Source organism: Haliotis rubra, unplaced genomic scaffold (assembly GCF_003918875.1).
Source record: "Haliotis rubra isolate DU_JTF1 unplaced genomic scaffold, ASM391887v1 Scf25, whole genome shotgun sequence".
In the NCBI taxonomy this organism is placed as follows: Eukaryota; Metazoa; Mollusca; class Gastropoda; order Lepetellida; family Haliotidae; genus Haliotis; species Haliotis rubra.
The window spans coordinates 1,567,183-1,587,709 of NW_025766558.1; the positions used below are offsets into that span (position 1 = coordinate 1,567,183).

The 20,527-nt window shown below is 44.1% G+C and overlaps 1 long non-coding RNA gene across 1 annotated transcript; it reads right to left on the reverse strand.

The window, feature by feature from the left end:
* Positions 1 to 114: 114 nt before the first annotated feature.
* LOC124279297 lies at positions 115 to 19,767 on the reverse strand. The gene is made up of 3 exons (XR_006899336.1): positions 19,702 to 19,767; positions 7,594 to 7,598; positions 115 to 136 (listed from the first exon to the last, which is right to left on the reverse strand). It is a non-coding gene; the product is annotated as an uncharacterized LOC124279297 (long non-coding RNA).
* Between the last annotated feature and the right edge of the window lie 760 nt (positions 19,768 to 20,527).

Genomic DNA, 20,527 nt, shown 5'->3' on the forward strand with positions numbered 1-20,527 from the left:
TTGGTTGACACATGTCATCGGTTCCCAATGGCGCAGATGGATGCTCATGCTGTTGATCACTGGCTTGTCTGGTCCAGACTCGATTATTTAGCTGTAATATTGCTGAGTGCGGCGTAAAACTAAACTCACTCACTCACTTAATAGGAAACTAAATGTACATGCCCCAATATATTTAGTATAGCCCGAAATATTGTCGAAAATAAGTGGCATTGTGCCTTTAACTACCGAAGGATACAGCTATTATTCTAAGAGTTATCATCCAAAAGATAATAACCGAATTTATGCCCATGGGCCTAAAACGGATTTTTTTCGTTTTTGACCCATAAACGTAATGCTACGTGGGCATAGGCAGCAAGTATCGGTAATGTCAACCACTTGTTTGTTTGTGTCGACCCGGTTATTTACGCAGGGATACAGATGTAATATTCCCGACTGTGGGGTGAAACACACAATCAGGATAATACAACTCAAACGTCCGATTCAACAATGGTGTTGACATTATTCTTACATCTTGCAACTAGCACTGATACTTTCCACATTCAAGGCTTTCGCAAATCTAGCGCGACTTTGATAAACCGGTTTTCTTTAACACATTTAAAAAATAAGCACGGTCCATGACTAAATTTAGTTTATTGAACTTTATATCTATAGAAAACAAGCAGCCAACATTAATCGCGATTCTTGCAAATTATTGAGAATGAACATATGAAAAAAAGACGAAATCAAGTAAGTACTTCTTTTAATGACCGATTTTCTTCTGATATGATTCTGAATGTTCTAATTGATTAACTGTAAACCTCTGAAATGAGGCTAAAGAGGCTTATAAGAAATACGTGGCTTATTGATCAAATCAAGTGACCGAAAACAATACTGTCACCACTTCAGGGCATGAAATAAGAATCTTATCCCTTTTATCCCAGCTTTGGGGTAAATCCCAGGGACAAATAATCAATGATTTTGTGAAGCCTTCACCACGCTGAAATATCGCCTTGTAGAGATTTTATGTGCGCTTCCAACGATTGGTTCGTCAGTCTTGACTGGAAACTTGCATTTAGGAAGGTAATGCAATTGACGAGTTGTAACTGATCAGTTATCATGCAGTAATATATGGTCTTTGAATACAGCTCCAGAACAGCTCCTATATGCCTTTCATTTCTCTTTTCTGAAGACTAGACCGCTAACTGCCCTTCACTGTTCACAGAACGTCCATTGCAGACGCCCGATGCTTTGACCGATCGCCTTCTCGAAGATCGCAAGTGTTTTCAATGTCTTGTTCCGTGTACGAGAAACAATACAGCGGGTAGCTTTAACCACCAGTCCTGATCGAATATAGGTGTGGTGATTCGGGTGTACTCTCAGGTGTTTGTTTTCCTTCAGTTATCAATAAGTGTACTAAATTAGTATAACCTCTCTCTCGATCGTCGATTCGAGGCTGAAGTGGTGCGATTTTAGCGCGTGTAAGAAACAGCTATTTTACACACGCGTGGGTGTGAAACCAATGTGAAATAACTGCTATCAGACATATGTGTGAGAACGATCTCCAGGTCCGTGATTGGCTCCTCCACGAGATGACCTAAGGTCAGAATACGATTATGATTGTAATTCATTGATAATTTACACGTGTATCTACCAAGACAGACATGTCACCTACGCCAAACACCTCTCTCCATATAGTCTGTTTATCTCCAAATGAGAACAATGTTTGTTATATTCACACCCCTCTCTGTACAAGTTAAAAGGATGGAGGTCACTGCCGAAATGGCTTTAGCAATCGTAATACCTGTTTAACAATATTGTGAATATCATTACTGGTTTTAATGGAGATATGTGACAAGCTCCCTGTATCGTCCAGAGTCGGTACCGTCTAGGGCTGCGCAATATAACCGGTTTACCGGTATATACCGGTTCAGACATGAAAACGATACGTATTGCGATAAGTTGATCTAAAACCGGTATTTTGACATGCATTCGGAAAACTTGTTAACGCTCGAAAATCTTCGGATATTTCCGTCTTTTACACCGGAAGCCATGCGTGTGTTGTAAAATGGTGACCCCCAACAACGAACAATTTATTGTGGTGCCAAATACTAGGGCAAAGGCATCGGTAAGGCAGCATTTTGGGTTGAAAAAGTTCACGGTACATGGAACTATTGGTAAGAGTAATGCGGTATGTAAAATATGCAATGGTAAAGTAGTTTTTATTAAAGCTTAATCAGGCATAGTGATTTTGTTGTGTTTTTGCTTTATAAATCAAGCATTAACATCCTGCACTATATTGCAATACATATCGCAATACATGCTTTCGCATCGCAATATATCGCAATATGAAAATTCTTTGCAATACCCACCTCTAGTACCGTCAGTCTCTGTCCTTGATAAGATCGATTTGAATAGTGGTTGGATCGATGAACTGATGCAGAACGATTTTTTATCTTCTAAACATGACGAATCTTTAGAAAACGATCCAGCCCCAGCCCCCGAGCAACTATGTGATCAATCGCAAATAACAATTTGACAATCAGAACCAAAACGCACTCCATAAAACGATGTACAACAGGAAGTCGAACCAGTCCCTTCCAAAGAAACATCGAGGCATCAATGAGAATGGAACTACTTACTAAATACTAGATATTTACATACAACTGGCAGCATGGCGTCAGGTTTGACAGACATTTCAATACGAATCACAACCGTTCATTATCGATCAGTGAATTCGAAAAGCTCAACACTGTCGCCAAAACAAAACAAGAAGAACCACAGAGAGATGGGATTGACCTTCCTCCCCGTGCTCAGTCTGGCTGAACTAGAAGCATTGTTCATTTGGTTGAAAGTACATGGAGCCGAGAAACATAGTGTGGATTACATCACTATGAGAGATCGGGCATTAACATTTTAAAAAGAAATGGGAATTGGTGAAGTCTCGCTACAAATACTTGGTTCTTGGCATCTGAAATTTTGCATACTTGACCACATTTCACCCCGGAAGATGACCCATCATGGACAGCTGGACAAACGGGACTATTCAACGAATGATCAGCTATGTTCATCTCAGTGGTGTACAGCGGTTGGACTCAAAAACAAGATATTTAACATGGATGAAACGACGATGACCTGGCGACTGGCCACGACAGATTCACAGTGTCAAGTACATTACCTTCCATGGATGTCATGGTAATTCTTAGAAACTTGGTCCCCCTCCCAAAAGTCAGGGTTTCAAACAGTGAGTTCTTCGTGTTAAGAGGAAGTTTAATGAACAGTTGATGATGTCGTTGATAAAACGGGTGTTCAAATGTTCTGGGCCTAGATTTTCGAAGCTCTCCTAGCGCTAAGATAGTCGTAAGTGCCATACCTTAACATCAACTTACGACTATCTTAGCGCTAAGAGAGCTTCGAAAATCTAGGCCCTGGGTCCTACTTTGTGAATCAACCATCGTTTATGAAGGAAATAGGACAGTCACAGAAGTCACTACACTGACCCTGTCCAGACGACATGCTACCTGCAGCCTGTTGACGTGTATACATGTGTCACCGCTCCAGCCAGAGCAGCGGTAGGAAACATTGGCAGGATTAACGGGGACAAAGAGTTCACCCATTCGGGAACCGGAAGAAGCCGTCTTACAATGTTCTTCTTCAGATGGTTTCGCCTTTGGTGGCGTCAATTTCATCTTCCAACATCATCTGTTCCCTTCAGCTGTGGGTCGCGGCCGAGATGGGATATTAAGTCGCAGTGGAACACCTGCATTCCAGACTGAGACACCTCGTCCAAACACCTGAAGATTGTGTTCACTCCGACGAGAACAACGATGACGAGCAATTTTAATTTTCCACCTCCGAGGATGAAGAAGAAGACTAGAAGTGCTGAATGACACGTACACTGTGAACTTGTGTCTAGTCTATCTCCGTGTTCAGTAATGTTAATACTCTGGGTGTACATTTTACACATTTAGTGTATTACTGCGGTATGGATTGTATTTTGTTGACAAATGTCATTTCTTTGTGTATTTTGTTAACTTGAAAACAAAACCATTTCATATTGTCAGTTCTTGTTTCAAAGCCTTCAGTAACCCATGCTTGTGGTAAGAGGCGACTAACGGGATCGGGTGGTCAGGCTCGCTGATTTGGTTGACACATGTCATCGTATCCCAGTTGCGTAGACCGATGCTCATGCTGTTGATCACTGGATTGTTTGGTCCATACTTGATTATTTGCAGACAGCCACCATATAGCTGGAATATTGCTGAGTGTGGCCTGAAACAACACCCAAACCAAACCAATCTTGTTTTCCATTTGTGAGTATTAATTTGTTCATTAAACTTTTGATATTTCTCTTGCTTTTATCTTTCGGTCTTTTTTACGTTTTTCAAGCCCTGGGCTTTAATTCATGTAAACTGATTGAGGTCCTCGACTTTCACCTTGACGAAACCAACGAGCTGGGACTAACAGGGCAATGATCTTAATCACAGAGAATCTTGGATTCGAACATAGGGTCAGCGGATCATGGTATCCCAGAAGCGCGCCACCTACAGACATACTCAAGAAAATGTTGTTTATATCGATGATGGAGGGTATGGGCCAAACAGATGACAGGATGAAGGACAAATCCTGGCCGCATCTTGTCTGGTCTGAGAGAGTTGATATTAACGTCTCTTGGAACAGAGTTTCACACAGCATCTATTTAAAGGCGAGCCACCTTGATGATGGAGGCAAGCTGATCACGACGTTTGGTGAAACACCTGTGCGAGTCCTTCTATCTCTTGGCACGCTTCTTTGCCTCTCGCCTCCCGTATACTCTGTTCTGGCCAGGGTCAACGTCTGAAGCGTGCGTAAAATTCATGCCCGAAGAACATATCAGCGAGCACTCGCTGTTGATGCCGGTCTTGGGTATCTGATAGTGATAGGTTGACCTCTGCACACTGACCGTTAACCGAATGAATGAATAAGGCCACCTGTTCGGTTATGATTGTCACGTGACAGGAACCTGGGAGAAGCTGGAGACTAGTACAACACATGTCACAGAATGTAAATTTGTTTACCATCATTGGACGTTTGAACGCTTCCTTCAGGGAAGATTCGTGAACGTGAGTGAGTGGGTTGGGTTCTACTCCGCTTGTAGCACTACTCAAGCAATAGCTGAGGCTGTCGTCCCCTTTGGTACGCGTGATTCACGGGTCTATGTATAGAGTATTCGGGGCTCAGCAGTGAGGTACAAACAAATATTCGTTTTTGTTAGGCAGGTTCAACATTTATAACAATAATGGTGTACATATACATCTCCATTATTGGGTAATTTATTCTGTCGAGTATGTTTAATCCAAATTCGCACCCTTTTCCCAATGCATTTTAGATTTTTATTGAAATATTCGATTCGGATGAAAGCAACGAGATACAGAGTGAAAATTAGATGGTATTCGGGGTTCCAGTGTAAGACTCGAACCCGAACGTGGAGTTTTATCATCGTTCTGTTCAGAAAACACGCAAAGAGGAGCAGGGTTGGGGAGATATAATATTCCGCATCATACTGAATACTGATATTGTGAATTAGGGTTATTATTTGATTAACGCTTAGTCTCTGAATATATATAATTTTGCTAGAAACAAATAATTCCATTTAAACTGAAAAGGAACCTCAGCGAGGTTGGAGATTCAGAACCTGAACCTGAGGAAATCTTGATTTACTTCATCTCTGGCTTTAGTATGGCAGAAAGTGCTGAGCGGAAGGGGAAATAGCGGTTCCGGGACTGTGAGACAGACTAGGCTAACATGTATGGATGGAGCAGTCAACTTATTCAAACTTTTGACAACTTAAGCTATATGTGAAAAAGATTAGTTCACAATACTTTTCATCAAGTCTATTAATTAGAGAACTGGATCCATGAGCTAATTTCGGCTGAGAAGGGGATGAGAATGGATGGAGTTGTTCTTTTATTGATATATATATATATTACCCCGAAGTCTGTAAGAGGGAGTAAGAGAGACAAATATCAACAGTATCATCAACATATAAATGTGTGCATAGTATATGTGTCCACTTGCATGCATTTCATAATATTAAATCCCGACCGTAATTGTTTACCATCTTGGAAATATTATTTGGTAGACTACACAATACGGAGACTCTAAAGGGTTACAGATTCTTGTGAATAATGTCTGTTAACAGTCTACATTTGGACTTCCCTTGGAGGCTGATTGTCTCCGGCTCACCGACCAGCGTTAAGCGGGACTTGCACAGCGTCAAGTCCAACACCAGTGGGCTAATACTGGTTGTTCTGTTCTAAGCTGTTGTTTAGACCTGTTGTGGTGAGGACAAGCCAGCAAGTTGTACCCGCATAGCCTTTCATCCCCTGTCGTATGTCGCGAGTCAGCGCCTCCTGGCGTCCACACCAGTTTGTTTGTCATGCGCATGCCGGCACGAGGGTTGTTGACGGTGGTAACCGCGCGAGTCAACGTAGAGATTTTTGAGACCGCTGTTTCAATATATTTGTTTGCATTGCCAGGAATCAGAAGTCAGGTCACATTTACCTCCTGAAACAACGGGAACAATACAGCTTTGTCCATCAAACCCAACCCAGGATGATTCCCACGCTGGTTTGGCGGGAAACAGTGTCGTACGTTTTGGCGCGCGAGGAGTCAGCGAGTTCTGTCTAAGTAGTGTTATGGACTAATACCCTGGCACACTCTAACCGTCATGGGCGTGTCAGTAGATACAACTAGATATAACTGCTTCATACACAAGAGCTAGGATATGCCAACTATATTTGTTTTTTAAATTATTAACTACATGTACTTTATTTCAATATAAATGCATTCTTTTTAAGAAGCATCATTTTGTTATTTAACTACACATGTGTCCATCATCCGTGGTATTGATGAAATTATCTCCAAAGTAAACGATTGAACAAAAACGCCTCGTAATTCTTGCTGCTAGTTTGGAGGTAGTTATTGCTGCTGGTGTGGATGGGGCTGTTGTTGCTGCTGGTGTGGATGGGGCTGTGGTTGCTGCTGGTGTGGATGGGGCTGTGGTTGCTGCTGGTGAGGATGGGGCTGTGGTTGCTGCTGGTGAGGATGGGGCTGTGGTTGCTGCTGGTGAGGATGGGGCTGTGGTTGCTGCTGGTGAATGGGGCTGTGGGGATGGGGCTGTTGTTGCTGCTGGTGAGGATGGGGCTGTTGTTGCTGCTGGTGTGAAGGTGCAGAGATAATTATTGTTGCTGCTGCTGGTTTGGAGTTGTGGAGGTACATGTAGTTGTTGCTGCTCGTGTGCAGGGGTAGATAGATAGAAAAATAAATAGTGCACATTCATAATGCGCTCATTTCCACGCTTGCAGCATGCTCATGGCACAACAACTACAAAGTACATAGGAAGGGAGGATGACAAAGTTATTATGATTCATAGAACTGGCAGAAAAGATAGGTTTTGAGACTCGTTTGAATGACTCAAACGTTGGAGAAAGTTTAAGGTCTTGGGGAAGAAAGTTCCACATGTAGGGGGCATAATGTTCAAAAGATCTCTGACCAAAGCACTTGAGTTTGTATTGTCGCACTGTCAGTAGATTCTGGTGTTGGGATCTTAGTTCCCGTGTTGGGACATTGGCTGACATCAGCTCTGATATGTATGAAGGAGATTGCTCGTGCAGAGATTTATATGTTATATGCAGAAATGTAGTTGTTGATGCTAGTGTGAATGGGGTAGTTGTTGTTGCCGCCGATGTGAAGGCACGGAAGTAGTTGTTGCTCCTGGTGTAAAGTTGTAGATTTAGATGTTGCAGCTGTTGGTGTGGAGGTAGTTGTTGCTGGTGTTGTGACTCTAGTAGAAGCAGTGGCAGCTGATCAATTAATTTAAAACTATTAAAACTAACTAATGGTTTAATTGCAGGACGTCCTCTTCAGATGTCATGGACTGACGACAGTGCCATCTTCAAGCACACGTGAATCATACAGTTCAAAGATCGCCGTTATTTGAGAAGGAAAGGCTCGGCATTGGAAATCGAACCGGACACGGAGGTCGACGCGGTAGCAGGCGTTTTGTAAACATGTGTGCTACTTGCAATCAATTGTTATCAATAAGCAATGAATATAGTTTTGCGTATTGTAAGGAAGCCGGGAGAGACAATGCCTCATACAGACCAGCATGGCAGTCTTACACACCTGATCGATATTCCCTGGCTCAGCATTGATTATTGGTTATTGAACTCATTGTTTCAAATTGTTGTAGACACGACGCTGTAAACTTGGAAAAATATTATATAGATCAGACTATGAATCCGACCCAAGGAATGTATTTGGGTTTAAGAATTAGTAAACGACACGTCAGTTCGTTAAATCAGGATACAACTAGATATTGCTTGTTTATGATTTGGTTATTCACCAATAAAGATCTTTCCGGCTATATTAAGTATATACACCTTCACTTACGCGCACGTACAGCGCATAAATAGGTTATAAAACACCACAGCATATAAAGCGGCCCCCTTTTGGTCAAAGACAACGTAAAACTCAATGCAAAGTTTCCGAATACATTAAAGTAAAGCGGTTATTGGATTCGAGGCATTCTTTGCCGGGAAAGAAGTTTCTTCTCACTGTTTTTGCTGATTAAATTCTATCGGTTTTTAAATCAATTGGAGCTTGGCGCACAAGAGCAACATCGCTCAAAGTCGTCACACAATGTGGTCATGCTGTGCACTGGGCTAGGGGCGCGTGGAGCTCGTGCAACGTCTGAGTGAGGGTCACACTGGCCCTTAGGGGGCGTCATCGACGGTAGACCCCACCATGTCGCTGTCGATGTCGTCGCATGACGTCCACGTGACGCACGTCTTCATATGCCACATGTTCCTCGTTGATCGAATACCCCTTGGCTAACCCCGACTCAGCTGTATTGTGGTGTAACATGAATCATTGTCTTATACGGCTGAGTACGTAAGGAGTTTATAATTATAAAGTCAGATGTGAACATTACTTTATCTATATATTCATACTGTATTCGTCGATTGTATTTAAGTAATATAACAACCTGCCATGACAAAGTACTCAGTGACATTTTGTATGAATGTCAGTGCCAAGTGTAGGCCCAATGAATTTAAGCTTCTTCCAACTACCCCCTCTGTCCCCTCTATTAACTCACTAGCACATAGTATATTACAGCCGTGACACAAACAGCATGACCAAACCCCGCCCTCCTCTAGCTGTGATAGCAGATCTCATGGGCAAACCCCGCCCTCCTCTAGCTGTGACAGCAGATCTCATGGGCAAACCCCGCCCTCCTCTAGCTGTGATAGCAGATCTCATGGGCAAACCCCGCCCTCCTCTAGCTGTGACAGCAGATCTCATGGGCAAACCCCGCCCTCCTCTAGCTGTGATAGCAGATCTCATGAGCAAACCCCGCCCTCCTCTAGCCGTGATAGCAGATCTCATGGGCAAACCCCGCCCTCCTCTAGCTGTGACAGCAGATCTCATGGGCAAACCCCGCCCTCCTCTAGCCGTGACAGCAGATCTCATGGGCAAACCCCGCCCTCCTCTAGCCGTGACAGCAGATCTCATGGGCAAACCCCGCCCTCCTCTAGCTGTGACAGCAGATCTAATAAATGTACTCCGCCTCCTCTAGCCGTGACAGCAGATGTCATGAACAAACTCCGCCTCATACAGCCGTGACAGCAGATGTCATGAATAAAACTCCGCCTCATATAGCCGTGACAGCAGATGTCATGAATAAACTCCGCCTCCTATAGCCGTGACAGCAGATGTCATGAACAAACTCCGCCTCATATATCCGTGACAGCAGATGTCATGAACAAACTCCGCCTCATATAGCCGTGACAGCAGATCTCATGAACAAACTCCGCCTCGTATAGCCGTGACAGCAGATCTCATGAGCAAACCCCGCCCTCCTCTAGCTGTGACAGCAGATCTAATAAATGTACTCCGCCTCCTTACTTCGGCGACCTGCCCTCATCTAGCCGTGACAGCAGATGTCATGAACAAACTCCGCCTCATATAGCCGTGACAGCAGATGTCATGAATAAAACTCCGCCTCCTATAGCCGTGACAGCAGATGTCATGAATAAACTCCGCCTCATTATAGCCGTGACAGCAGATGTCATGAATAAACTCCGCCTCCTCTAGCTGTGACAGCAGATCTAATGAATGTACTCCGCCTCATATACCCGTGACAGCAGATGTCATGAACAAACTCCGCCTCATACAGCCGTGACAGCAGATGTCATGAATCAAACTCCGCCTCATATAGCCGTGACAGCAGATGTCATGAATAAACTCCGCCTCGTATAGCCGTGACAGCAGATCTCATGAACAAACTCCGCCTCCTATAGCCGTGACAGCAGATGTCATGAACAAACTCCGCCTCATATAGCCGTGACAGCAGATGTCATGAATAAACTCCGCCTCATATAGCCGTGACAGCAGATGTCATGAATAAACTCCGCCTCATATAGCCGTGACAGCAGATGTCATGAATAAACTCCGCCTCATATAGCCGTGACAGCAGATCTCATGAACAAACTCCGCCCCCATAACCGTGACAGCATATGTCATGAACAAACTCCGCCTCATACAGCCGTGAAAGCAGATGTCATGAATAAACTCCGCAGATGTCATGAACAAACTCCGCCTCATATAGCCGTGACAGCAGATGTCATGAATAAACTCCGCCTCATATATCCGTGACAGCAGATCTCATGAATAAACTCCGCCTCATATAGCCGTGACAGCAGATGTCATGAACAAACTCCGCCTCATATATCCGTGACAGCAGATGTCATGAATGAACTCCGCCTCATACAGCCGTGAAAGCAGATGTCATGAATAAACTCCGCCTCATACAGCCGTGAAAGCAGATGTCATGAATAAACTCCGCCTCATATAGCCGTGACAGCAGATGTCATGAATAAACTCCGCCTCATATAGCCGTGACAGCAGATGTCATGAATAAACTCCGCGTCCTATAGACGTAACAGCAGATGTCATGAATACAATCCGCCTCATACAGCCGTAACAGCAGATGTCATGAATAAACTCAGCCTTATATAGCCGTGACAGCAGATCTCATGAATAAACTCCGCGTCATATATCCGTGACAGCAAATCTCATCAATAAACCCCACCCTCCTGTTACCCGTGACAGCAGGTCTAATAACTTAACTCCACCTTCCTGTAGCCGTGACAGCAGATCTCATGAATATAACTCCACCCTCCTAATGCCGTGACCATCGATTGTATCAACTTTGATTGGTGGGTCGAAAATTTTAAATAAATCCAATTTCAAATATGTTTTTTGTTCTCCTAAAAGAAGTAAAGAGAGAGTAGTACGTACTGAAGCCATACGGCATAGCGATCCGTCATAATTCAATGTGTATTGAGGTTTTGCGGTAACGCTTAAACAGATTTTAATTATAGTATTGAAAAAAAGTATTTAAATTGATAATGGTTGCAAAGAAGTTTGGGTTTTTTACTTTAGAGGAAGAAACGAGAAGAAAAATATTTGACTTGCTGGTAGGCTGGATGGAAATCACACCGCATGTATTTTTCAGGTTCCAGATTTAGGAATCGGAGGATTTGTAAACCTAGTGTTACATACAATTGACTCTTACACCATGTATGGTATGTAGGGGACACGTTTGTATTGGAATTCGGTCACGTTAGAAGAGGTTTTGGATGAAACAACGGAGTGCATGTAGTACAGGATGTGAAATATTGGGGGCTACTGAAGGGCGGCACGGGTTCGGTTTCAAAGTATCATGTATTGATTACACAATGGAAAATTAATATTTTGAATTAATTCCAAAAATAATTTTGAGGTGAGAGGTTGGAGATGACGAGATGGGGTGAATGGCTGACACAGGTCCTGTGTTGATCAAATAGCGTGCCATCACACATCAAAAGAGAGGCTCCCTTAATGAAGACCCGCAGTTGATGAGGAATAAAAATACGTTGCATCACAGAGAATTTCTGATAATGAAATGCGTTACCCGAGAGTGAATAATGGCCATTCTATCGACACGAGGTATGCAAGTACCAGTAGAAGTCACTTTGAAGATCTCATTTGACGAATATCATAGAAAATACAGTGCGGCGTCTGAACCGACGGTAACGACATCACAAGCACGACGATGTCTCGACGGTAAGGGGAGAAGGCAGTTATTAGCAATAATGTATTGAGCACACGCTTACAAAATAATGTTCTTTACTTGCAAAAAGTACACGATCAAAACCAATAACAGAAAGTTAAAGAAAATAGTTTGAAAAAGGAAAACATCCATATTTGAGAGGTGTTCGTGGTGAGTCGTGGTGAGTCCGCCTGTAGTCATACAGAAAATGAGGTGAGAAGGTGAGCTGTATTCAGTCCGCCTGTGGTCATAAAGAAAATGAGGTGAGAAGGTGAGCTGTATTCAGTCCGCCTGTGGTCATACAGTAAATGAGGTGAGAAGGTGAGCTGTATTCAGTCCGCCTGTAGTCATACAGAAAATGACGTGAGAAGGTGAGCTGTATTCAGTCCGCCTGTGGTCATAAAGAAAATGAGGTGAGCTGTATTCAGTCCGCCTGTGGTCATACAGAAAAAAGAGAGGTGAGCTGTATTCAGTCCGCCTGTGGTCATACAGTAAATGACGTAAGAAGGTGAGCTGTATTCAGTCCGCCTGTGGTCATACAGAAAATGAGGTGAGAAGGTGAGCTGTATTCAGTCCCCTGTGGTCATACAGAAAATGAGTGAGAAGGTGAGCTGTATTCCAGTCCGCCTGTGGTCATACAGTAAATGACGTAAGAAGGTGAGCTGTATTCAGTCCGCCTGTGGTCATACAGAAAAATGAGGTGAGAAGGTGAGCTGTATTCAGTCCGCCTGTGGTCATACAGAAAATGAGGTGAGAAGGTGAGCTGTATTCAGTCCGCCTGTGGTCATACAGTAAATGACGTAAGAAGGTGAGCTGTATTCAGTCCGCCTGTGGTCATACAGAAAATGACGTGAGAAGGTGAGCTGTATTCAGTCCGCCTGTGGTCATACAGAAAATGACGTGAGAAGGTGAGCTGTATTCAGTCCCCCTGTGGTCATACAGAAAATGAGGTGAGAAGGTGAGCTGTATTCAGTCCGCGTGTGGCCGTACAGGATATGACGTGAGAAGGTGAGCTGTATTAAATCATACATGACATGACGTGAGAAGGTGAGTATTACCTCGATTCTCTCAGTTTAGTGAGTGTAAGATGGAAGGAAGCAGCGCGAAGGCGAGATTCTCGACGACAAGCTGACACATGAAGCCCGGGCCTACCTCACCTCCACCTCTGTGATATCAAAGGCCGCAATCCCATTCTGGCAGGATTTATTTCTGCGGCTGAAACGTTTATCATATTTACAACTTGTCCTCGTAAGCCACTCTCCTGCTTACATGGATGGTAAGCCAGAAGAGGTAACCTTCAGATCCCCCTCACCCCCTCATTTGCCTCCTCTCCTCCGACCGTCCCGCCTTGATGCCGGAACGACTGTGATTGAAACCCGAGCTATACACTAAAGCTTTTCCGTCAGCAGATCCCATTAATATTTCAAAGTATCTCGTCAAGAGGCTATGCATATTTAATGTAATTATGATAGGGAGGGGAGTTGTGACGAGCGAGGGAACGCGCCACGTTGTTCATCTTGATTACTCTGTGTGGCGAGAACAACTGAGGGAATTATACCAGATTCTTGACACCTCCCCGCTACGCCTCCTCCGACCTTGTCGCTCTTCAGGGGAACATCACCGACGTCGATGTTGACATCTGCAGCCTCGTTTTTACACCTACAAGGCTCTAGCTAAACATGACAATTGCATGACCCGCTTCAGCTGAACATGATCCTTGCATGATGCGCTTCAGCTGAACATGGTCTCTGCATGACGCGCTTCAGCTGAACATGGCCAGTTCAGGACCCGCTTCAGCTGAACATGGTCTTTGCAGGATACGCTTCAGCTTATTGCAGTTCAGGACCCGCTTCAGCTGAACATGGTCTTTACAGGATACGCTTCAGCTGAACATGACCAGTTCAGGATGCGCTTCAGCTGAATATGACCAGTTCAGGACCCGCTTCAGCTGAACATGGTCTTTGCAGGATACGCTTCAGCTGAACATGGCCAGTTCAGGACCCGCTTCAGCTGAACATGGCCAGTTCAGGACGCGCTTCAGCTGAACATGGCCAGTTCAGGGTGCGCTTCAGCTGAACATGGCCAGTTCAGGACCCGCTTCAGCTGAACATGACCAGCTGAACATGGCCAGTTCAGGACCCGCTTCAGCTGAACATGACCAGTTCAGGACCCGCTTCAGCTGAACATGGCCAGTTCAGGGTGCGCTTCAGCTGAACATGGCCAGTTCAGGTCGCGCTTCAGCTGAACATGGTCACCCGCTTCAGCTGTTCATGAACCATGGTCATTGGCACCCGCTTCAGCTGAACATGGCCAGTTCAGGACCCGCTTCAGCTGAACATGGCCAGTTCAGGACCCGCTTCAGCTGAGTTCAGGACCCGCTTCAGCTGGGCGAGTTAGGACGTGCTTCAGCTGAACATGACCAGTTCAGGACGCGCTTCAGCTGAACATGGCCAGTTCAGGACCCGAGCTGAACATGGTCAGCCAGTTCAGGACGCGCTTCAGCTGAACATGGCCAGTTCAGGGTGCGCTTCAGCTGAAGCGAGTTCAGGACCCGCTTCAGCTGAACATGGCCAGTTCAGGACGCGCTTCAGCTGAACATGGCAGGTTCAACATATGACCAGTTCAGGACCCGCTTCAGCTGAACATCGTCTTTGCAGGGTGCGCTTCAGCTGAACATAGCGAGTTCAGGACCCGCTTCAGCTGAACATGGTATTTGCAGGTTGCGCTTCAGCTGAACATGGTCTTTTCAGGGTGTGCTTCAGCTGAACATGACCACTAAACCATGATCTAGTTTGGAATCCCCACATGGGTACAACGTGCGAAGCCCATTTGACCCCTCACCATTATACAGCCGACATATTTGTAATGCGGAGTAAAGCCACACCCACTCTCCCACTCACTCATATGTGTATAGGTTCCAGTTGGTCACGATAAGGATATGCTGTGTATAAATACACGGACTACGAGGACATGACAGTGTAAACGAGCGTATATCCCAATACTGACAGGAACATAGAAAGCATTTGTTATAAGACAATATCATTACACGGTGAGGGAAACGTTATGGGATACAGACAAAGTGCCAGTATGAATGTTTTCCGATATCAAAGTATTTAACACGTATTCCACGCTAAGTACGGATACAGAAGGATATATACCGCGGTTCTCACTGGATATATATCGCGGTTCGTTGGTGAGATTTGTTGAAGACCACCTTCGTGGTAAAGTTGACAGAACCCCTGCCCACAGAGCGGAAGGTGCGCGGTTCGATCCCCGGCTGGTACATACCATGGTTAACAGATGATGTTGTTGGCCTGTCTGGCACTGTCAAGAACTGGTCACCTCAGATGCAGAACTCGGGTCCTGTCACTGCATCTCGCTAACTCTTAAACCATCGGGCCACCGAGGCCCCATAATGTGCTTGAGTGAGTGAGTTTAGTTTTACACCGCACTCAGCAATATTCCAGCTATATGGCGGCGGTCTGTTAATAATCGAGTCTGGACCAGACAATGCAGTGATCAACAACATGAGCATTGCTATACGCAACTGGGATACGATGACGTGTCAACCAAGTCAGCGAGCCTCACCATCCGATCGTCTCTTACGACAAGCATGGGTTGCTGAAGATCAATTCTAACCCGGATCTTCACGGGTCTAATGTGCTTGAGGGAGAGGCAAAGTATAGTGACACGGGCCTCCATTGGCATCCACGAGCCGAGGCAGGCTGGAGAGCTGGACTGGACGACAATTCAATCAAACAGGTATTGCAATGCCAATGAAAAATGCATGTTGAAATATTTGTGGTAAAAATGTCTGCCCACCTGTGTGAACGCACCATGGCGTCAGTGTCTGAGAACTGACACGCGAAAATCTAGTTAAAGTGAACGTTTTAGAACCCTGTAAACCTCCATGGACAGTATTTGACCCTAATTGAGCAGCGGGGGATAAAACATTAATAAGAGTTAATTAATCGAATCGTGTTTGATCAAACATTGTATTTATTGAATTATGATACCGGGCGGCCTGATAGTAATGAAAGAGTTCCGTGTGCGTGGATCTCCGTGTCATCAATCAGACAGCAGACGTGTTTTATGAACATTAATTACACGCGGTTTTCCTCCCGTGCACAGAGCAGACAATCGCGACATCGGTGACGTCATGACCAGGCAGGATCCAATGACATGGCTGTTTGAATAGCACGCGTTCCATTGTGTTGTCTGTGCAGATGTCGCCTGCATGGGTCATCTGGGCCATTGGAGGAGGGGGTCACTAACAACAACATCTGACAGCAAGTAGTATGCAATCATTTTAATATCATATCCTGAATAAGATCCGGTTTGGCACCGAGTTGTTATAAATCATTATAGTATTTACAGGAATAAGTATTGTTACAGCATATTGCAGGTTGTTAATGAGTTCTCACCGCCCTGTCCCATCACATGCACACATGCAGGCTACGCAGGTGGTGGGGGTTTATATAAATTATGCACCTATGTGGGAAAGAGATTGTAAAGACGTACAAATGCACAAATTTGACAAGACAAAAGCGAGGGTCATTACTTTCTGTCCACCAACCCACCCACACTGTTGTTACTGTGATGTGTAGAGCTGGCTTTTACTACAAGATAGAAACCTATAACATGGTTATGGCTGTGTATGGATATCCGGCAAGTGTCCACTAGTAGTTTATTTCGTATTTTAACAACGTCAAATGATGAACTCATTCCGTAGTAGAGAGGCGATATATACCATCAGTAGAAACCGTTACATTCTGAACTGAAGTGTTTGGTCAGTGACTGTATCGTCTCATCCTCTGTTGTAGTCTTAGCTGCTAGTTGTTTGTTTAAACATCTTCAGTATTAAGAAAGTAAGAATATTTATGGATAACAACTTCTTTATTATATATGATGCGACGTTTCGGTATGGATTCTTATACCGTTGTCAAGCAAGAGTGAAGTACTACAGCACAGACCAGGCTTATATACATGAACAGGGATTAAGTAATAACAACATGTAGGACTGAATGAGGGGGATTAACAATAACAACAAGGCACGGTGGCCATAATGTAGTGACAATAGGAAGCCAATGGTGGTTGATGTAAAAACAAAATATACATGCTGATGAGATTAATTAACAATGATGGCTGAGGTGTTGCTCTAATCTGTTGTTTTATGAGATCATTGTATGCAGAAGGGATGAGATATCCCTGGTCTCTGTTGATTGAGGGCTTGTGTCTCCGGATTTGAACTGCTTCTGCAAGTTTCCTTTTTGGTGAAGTCCTGGTGGTTTTGGATAATATGTCACATTGTCCCAAATTATGTTGTGATTGGGGCAGTTGATGATGTGGTCTGATAATGCCGATTTTCTATCAGATTTAGTGGTAGATGATAAGTGTTCTTTGATTCGGATATTTATGGGCCGGGAGGTTTCGCCTACATAGGCCTCGCCACAGTCACAGTTGATTTTATAGACAACACCTTTGGGTTGATGTTGTCGTTTAGAGGTGTTCCTGCCATTCGCTTTCAGTAGGGTTTTTAGTGGTGTAGAGCTGGTAAAGTAGGTTTCGATGCCTGCTTCTCGCTTCTCCCCTTTCCTCCACCAGTCCCACTACAGAAATACAGCACCTCCGCCATGTTTTCACCAAGTTCAACCACTACCCGTCGAAACTAGTCGATAAAATTATCAGCACCACACTCCACCCAACAAGAAAACCGGCCTCCAACAAACCTGAACCAGCACCTATTCGTATCTCCTCCCCTTCATAGGAAAACCTCTCACCACATCAGCCGTCTCCTCAAGCGAAGCAGGCATCGAAACCTACTTTACCAGCTCTACACCACTAAAACCCTACTGAAAGCGAATGGCAGGAACACCTCTAAACGACAACATCAACCCAAAGGTGTTGTCTATAAAATCAACTGTGACTGTGGCGAGGCCTATGTATGGCGAAACCTCCCGGCCCATAAATATCCGAATCAAAGAACACTTATCATCTACCACTAAATCTGATAGAAAATCGGCATTATCAGACCACATCATCAACTGCCCCAATCACAACATAATTTGGGACAATGTGGACATATTATCCAAAACCACCAGGACTTCACCAAAAGGAAACTACGCAAAAATCTAGTTAAAGTGAACGTTTTAGAACCCTGTAAACCTCCATGGACAGTATTTGACCCTAATTGAGCAGCGGGGATAAAACATTAATAAGAGTTAATTAATCGAATCGTGTTTGATCAAACATTGTATTTATTGAATTATGATACCGGGCGGCCTGATAGTAATGAAAGAGTTCCGTGTGCGTGGATCTCCGTGTCATCAATCAGACAGCAGACGTGTTTTATGAACATTAATTACACGCGGTTTTCCTCCCGTGCACAGAGCAGACAATCGCGACATCGGTGACGTCATGACCAGGCAGGATCCAATGACATGGCTGTTTGAATAGCACGCGTTCCATTGTGTTGTCTGTGCAGATGTCGCCTGCATGGGTCATCTGGGCCATTGGAGGAGGGGGTCACTAACAACATCTGACAGCAAGTAGTATGCAATCATTTTAATATCATATCCTGAATTAGATCCGGTTTGGCACAGAGTTGTTATAAATCATTATAGTATTTACAGGAATAAGTATTGTTACAGCATATTGCAGGTTGTTAATGAGTTCTCACCGCCCTGTCCCATCACATGCACACATGCAGGCTACGCAGGTGGTGGTTTAAATAATGCACCTATGTGGTAAAGAGACGTACAAATGCACAAATTTGACAAGCCAAAAGCGAGGGTCATTACTTTCTGTCCACCAACCCACCCACACTGTTGTTACTGTGATGTGTAGAGCTGGCTTTTACTACAAGATAGAAACCTATAACATGGTTATGGCTGTGTATGGATATCCGGCAAGTGTCCACTAGTAGTTTATTTCGTATTTTAACAACGTCAAATGATGAACTCATTCCGTAGTAGAGAGGCGATATATACCATCAGTAGAAACCGTTACATTCTGAACTGAAGTGTTTGGTCAGTGACTGTATCGTCTCATCCTCTGTTGTAGTCTTAGCTGCTAGTTGTTTGTTTAAACATCTTCAGTATTGAAAGGGATTGGGCACAAGTTATTCAACTTATTAAAGCCCGCTCCCGAAATTATATGGAGAAAATAGCCTACATGTAATGGACAATGAACAGAGGAGGTAGGTGAGGTGAAACGGGGTTTAACGTCGTGCTTGAGAATATTCCGCTCATATGACGACGTGCATGCATGCGTGTGTATGTGTGGCTGTTTGTACTAGCCCAGACTTAAGCTGGTTTTATAGTGCTAGCTCACTGAGATACCATGCCGCAGTGAAGCATGAATACCCCACTCATATACATTATACTGACTCCGAGCCGACCAGTCCTTGTTATGTCCATTAATGCTGAGCGCCAGGGACCAGGCAGGGACCAACAAGTTCCATATTTTAACGTCTTTTGGTATGACGCGGCCGGGGATCGAACTCGCGATCTCTCTGGGCGGATGCTCTAACCACTACACCCACCATGGCGGCGGCCAATGATCAGAGGCAAGACATATTACACATTAACTGAAACGCTTACTACGTACAATGAATTTATGAACTTGACTAAAAATATTTTCATTTAGAGTTTGTGGCAGACTAAGACAGAATGGTGTTAATATCTAAGCTAACTTTTAGGATTTCAAAGCACTTGTATCAAATCAAACCGGCAGCTGACATACTTTGGACATTCTAACTAAGCTACGTATATCTCGCCTCTAAACTCTAACTTGAAAGTAGTCTGTGAGTGTTCTGTAAATGGTCTGCAACAGGGGATATATAGCATATTGTGTGATTACAGCCTTATTACAGAGCCAAAAATACTGATCGATTGTATTTACCCCAAGTAAAACCCTAGAAGCAAAGCAATATTTTTACTGTTTCTAGAAATAAAAATAAATATGAACCATATAGCATTCTGATAGTGATATTCCATTGGACCCATGAATGATGAAAAGAAGCAGAATTTCAGAATAAGTGGCCTGGCGAGTGATATGCAAATAAATACTTCAACTGAGATCGTTTCCTCTGTTCATCAAAACAGGGACGTTTCATCAGCTGTTCCCGAGGTCCACGTGCAACTACCCAACATGTGACCCCATCAACATGTTCCATCTCCAGACTTCCATCCCCAGCCGGACCATCTCCTTGTGGTGCCAGTGATTCGGTCTGCGCTGTCCCCGGCACAGGCAGCTACAAAGAGAACGTTCTGTGTAAAATAACTCATAATATTGCCTTTTTCATAACTCTCCATGTACAGAATTCCAAATCCCAAACCTGACATCCCAGTACAAATGATAATATGGTCAATTTATAATCGAGTTGCCGAAAATGGAGTCCAGATTCAAAGTGAC